The sequence below is a fragment of the Crocodylus porosus genome, unplaced genomic scaffold, assembly GCF_001723895.1.
Source record: "Crocodylus porosus isolate Cpor-Errol unplaced genomic scaffold, CroPor_comp1, whole genome shotgun sequence".
NCBI lineage: Eukaryota > Metazoa > Chordata > Crocodylia > Crocodylidae > Crocodylus > Crocodylus porosus.
The window spans coordinates 15,815,156-15,820,574 of NW_017728917.1; positions in this window are offsets into that span (position 1 = coordinate 15,815,156).

A 5,419-nucleotide genomic window follows, 5' to 3' on the forward strand; every position below is an offset into this window, starting at 1 on the left:
TTGTTTCTAAGAGTGAATTATTCCCCATGATTTCTGATTGCGAATTATTTTAATGATGTGAATGATTGATGATGTTGATCATTCTAACTGTGTCGAATTGAGACTCATTTTACTTGTTTATAATTCTTGATCATTTTAACTGGTTTGGGTCATTCACAGATTCGCATCATTTAATTGCATTGGTTCTTTTTGATCGTTTCTCATTGTTGATTGCTGTTAATGATTTTACTTATTCATTATTTTTCATTGCTTTAAATTGTTTTAATTATTTTTCCAGTTGCCCCCTGTGTTTCTTTGGTTTTATCTTGCCCAGTTACAGATGCCTGCGAGAGGGGACGAGAGATCCTTTGCCGTCTTCTAGCTCTCATAGTCTCTTGTAGTGGATCAAAGACCTGCCAGGCAGTAGACTTGGGATGTGGGGCCTCTTCCATATTCTTGCCATTTTCCAGTTGGTCCAGTTGCCTGGCTGCCCTATGGGGAGCTCTCCACTTCTGCATGAATCCCCTGAGGCTGCCACGATAACAGGGTGCTGTGGGGGTGCAGGGCTCTTAGGGTGCAGAGCTCCATGGAGGGGGTGTTGTGCCTAAAGCAGGATGTTTGTAGATGCCTGCCCCAAGACCGCATCACCTGTACCTGGACACATTCAATGTGGCAGTGATAGCAAGAAATGAGACGCTTGGACTGTCTCATGTAAAGCAGGCTGGAGAATTGGGGGGTCTCACTCATTCTTTTGAGTGAGACCTGACTTCTAGGGAATATGAATTCAAATAGCCATTGGGCCGTCTATAGGTTTGTCTTGTGTGTTTGTGTATAACTTATAAAGAGGTCCAGCCTGCTCTGGTTGGTCCTGGTGGCAGTGTCTGACCCAGCACCTGCCTGCTGGAATTTAAGGGCTGCTCTGTATTTCTAAAGCTCTAGCCAATAATTTGAAAAGCTGGCCCAAGAGTGCAACCTGGATCATTTGAATGCTATGAAGGCACAGTGATGAGTGGTAAGTCGATGCAAAATGGGTTTGAATACTTACAGTTTAGGGGATTGCTGAAGGAATGCTTATTGTAGCTTTCAGAAGGTAGGAGACGAGAAGTAGTTCTGTTTATAAGGTGGCATTTTGTGTAGTTTAAGTCTTGGTTTGCCTGCAGCAATGGTTACTTTTTAATTGAATTTATATGATGATTGTAGTTTAACTATTGGCACAGAGCCTTCATGTCTTTTGGAGGTGAGGATTAAAAATGCAGTTTTGATCCTATGACAGCTCCTTTTTGTCTGATGTTAAAACCAGATGCAGAAGAGCCAAGTCTATCACTAGGAGGTGATAACACTTGTATTCGCTAGGGATCAGACCAAAAGGGAGTAGTAGTGTTCACTCCGCTACTATACCTAATAAATGCTGCACTTTGCCCTTGCCGCAAAGTCGCCTGAGACCTTTCGAGTAACGCCAGGAAGAAGAAAGTTGATTTCCTGCAGGCTACAGTACACTCTAATTCCTTTTCATTGTTGTCATTCATTATTCCCCTTGTATTCCTAGTGAAGACCTAGGACTATAAGTGGTGGTTGTTCATTCTTAGTATGAGTAAAAAATTAGCAATTCAGCCCAGTGTTACCAAAGGAAAATAGACATCTGTTTAAATTAAAATGGAATATACTGGGCTGGGTGTGTGGTGTATGACAGGCAACATGACAATTGCATCTAAACCTTAACCTTCTAGCATACAGTACATGTTTTTGGAGCTGGAGATTTGCTTCAGACCTGTAACTAAGGTAAGCATATTTAGAGACACTTGCAGATAGGAAATCTCAAATCTTCCTATTTAAATACTTAGGAATTTACAAATAATGTCTCCTTGTTCCAAGGTGTAAAGGACTGACCATGGAATCTAGAAGAGCAAATTACTGGAGAATATAAAATGAATTGAGTATTGCTGGCTGGACTTGATTAGGGCTGATTAAAAGAAAACTGGGTGTAGAAGATAGGAGTTGAAGATAGACTGTAAACCTTATGCCTGCATCAGCTGCAATTAGGAAGGATAAGTGCACATGGCTGGAAAATGGGACAAAGAATGGGGTGGTGGAAGAGGAACAGCCATGCTCTTCAGTAAGATCTCACCACTACAAGTCACTTCAGGTGGTAATCCATCTGGGGAAATGTGTATTCTAATGTGCAACCCTCAGTCATGGTTGCAAAGATGCATCCCCCAAATCTAAACCGAGCATGGGTTCTGACATAGAAAATGAATGAACTACTAATCTTCCCATGTCATTGGGGGGGGAGTGAAAACCCCAACCTTTCTTCCAGTCTCCTCTGCTCCAGTCTCACAGTGCAGTGCCTTTCTCACAAAGAAGCCATGATTCATGGCTCTCAGATTTGTGCATATAGTTTGTACCCACAGTCACACAAATGAAGCAATTTATATATGCTGTAACATAGAATTGTTGTTAAAAGACAAGTAATCCAACAACTAAGTGCCATGCTTTATCCCTTTCCTTAACTGAAAATGAAAAATTATGGTAATACACTTGAATTTTTTTTTTTTCAAAATTGGGTCTGCAGACTATTGTGGTCACCTCCCTACTTTCATGCTTTTGAGATTAAGATCGGAGCACGGAATATCTGGCTCTAAAAGCACAATAATGGGTAGCTATTTGGATAGCATAGCCTCTTTAGGTCTTCTGATCTATGAGGAAATAAAAACATTTGAGCAGCTTCAAATCCATTCAGGTCTCTGTTTAGTAACCTTTTTATAGCCTTCCTGTCTCTTTCATCCGCAGTGTAATCTCTGCTAAAATGATTGTTCCGAAGCCTTGTTTTAATACCTCTGCTAGCTACCTTCACTTGTGTGCATCAACTCATGACTCAGGACTCGATGATCTCCCGAGGTCCCTTCCAGCCCTAATGTCTATGAAATCTATGAAAGCTCCTTTGGGCCTCCTGTAGCTCTGTGCTTGCTTAATATTCAGCTTTCATTATCACCGCTGGCCATATGCCTGATCTCTTCTTGTCATGGAGTGTGGTGACAGAGCAGATACCATGTCTTGCTCTGGTTCTGGAGGTCCGAGTTCAGGTCAGAGTTTGCTTCAAGTAACTGGGTACTTACTCATTTGGGCCAGGGAGTCAAAGGTGGCTAAATATGATGCTGGGAGCAATGTGCTGTTAGGCTTGGAGGCATCTTCCTTGTCACCTTCTCTTCTTTTGCATTCCCATTTTTTTTCCTCTTTGCCTGGAACAAACTCTTTCTGGGCTGGAAGCCCCTCTCTCCTCAGAGTCACAAACTGACCTTTTTATTTATGACTCTCATTCCTCTTTATTTTATTTCTGTTGTCCCTGTCCACACTATTCTGGAGCAGAATCTTTCTTGACTAGGTCTTGTAAAGCACTTTCAATATCTTGGTGCTAAACACGTTATGTCCACTGCTGGAAAAGTATTGGTTGATATGAAATTAGTCCAATAGCTTCAGTGTTTCTGCTGGTAGATGGCAGGGGAGGGGTTCTGTTTTACCAGCACCATCTATGCAGGTTGCATTGTCTGATCCTCTAGCTAGCAGTTTTGACATGGAATACAAAACTTGCATTCCTCCCCGCATCCAACTATGAAAGTGTTCCTCCCAGGTCGTAGTTTCAGATCCATAACTGGGGTTATGTGGAAAAAGCAATCCTACATGGAGGACTTAGGAGAAGGAAGTCGAGGAAAAAATGTCTAATCCATTTGAACCTCAGGAAAAAATTAAAATGACATTTTTTTTTTTTACCCCTCCTTGAGTTCCAGAGTTCGTTTTTATTTATTTTTCCGAGACTGGAACATGAAGTGAACTGGGATCTTGAATGCCACAGTCATAAGATCTTTGGTTTGACATCTCTGAAATGTGATGTGGAGCCCATCAATCAATTTCCTGTTTGCTACTGTATAATTTATGGAATCAAGCTATGAGATGACCTTTATCTTCCAGTGCCTCCCTCAATTAACACCAGAAAGACCTACAGGTAGTAAAGAGAACTTGCATGGTGTTCTCATGCACGCAGTGGTTGCAGGAATGGTCTGTATGCTGTCCCTTTGCCCTAGGGGTGTGATTCATTGTTCTGCAGTGTGCACCGAGATGGGTATTTGAAAAGCACTTCATAAATGTCAGTCCCACATTCTACCTACACCTAAGAACTGACATGTTGATGAAACCATATGTGCAAGAACAAGGCTTGATACCAGCTCTAACCTGTGGGGGCTGTTTTCTTGTTTAGTATCCTTGTATAAATTGCATGTGTACTGGAAACAGTTGGGGATGGGGGGACTGGGGTGGAGGAAGTGGGAAAGCTAGAATGAAACCAGTTTTTTTCAATTTACATGAAGCCCAACCAGATGAATCAAATTAATTTAGAGGAAAGGAGGAGATAAAGTAATGTTAGGTCCCTCATCCCCCTGCAATGTAGAGTTGTGGTCTTCTGCTTAGAGTCGAATTTCTTATCAGAAATGTGTGATGGCTAAATAAACTAGCTTTTCTAATCCAAGACTGTTGATAGCCCTGAAACCCTGGGGAATAATTGATTCAGTACGTCTCATTAGTATGCTGTTCATTTTAGCATAAAAGAGGCCTAATTGTGTTTACTTCCATATAGCTGCATCAACACAGAAACTTCTTTATTAGTTCTGAGGAAGATGGTGATGGATTGTATAAAAAGAGATTTTAAAGGAGGGGGGGAGGGAGAGAGTCAGTGGGAGATGAGGAGCAGAGCATCCTGGAGAATTCCAGATCGGGCAGGATGTGGAAGCATTATTGAACCATTTCAGTATGGGTTAAATGCAAAGGTATGTGTGTATTGGGTGTGTTCATTCCTTTAACTATAAAGATAAGGCAGGGACAAGTTATAATTTGATGCTTTTTATTGTACTCCCAGAGATTAATAAAGCCTCGGAGCACAATGAAACTTGCCTACTTGGTTTTGCATCTTTGGTATAAAATGACACATCAAACTCAACATATGGGCAAGTAATGAGCAAGCACTTTGGAGGGTGGAAGGGGAACAAATCTGGTCTGACTCACTGTCTCCCTGCAACACTTCTCTAGCCATTTGATCTAATGAACTCATCCACATTTCCTTGAGGTGAGAGAGAAATTCCTCATGACATTTTCCAGGCTTTTTTCATTACTCTTAAAGGTTATCATAAGAAGCAATTTGTGCTATGTGAACACACACCTTTTAAAACATGAGGCATAAGTTTTCTTGCCTTGTACAGACTAAATCTCTTTATATAACCAAGGGCAACCACAGTTCAATTCCTTTCTTTGTTTTTTCTTTTAAAGACTTTACATAGTTTTGTGTATTAAAGTAAAATCATGACACAAAATAAGGTTATTTGCCAAGTAAATCCTGCAGTAGAATATTCATATTATGGTATTTTAGCAGTAGATTAAAGTCTACCAATGCAGAGCT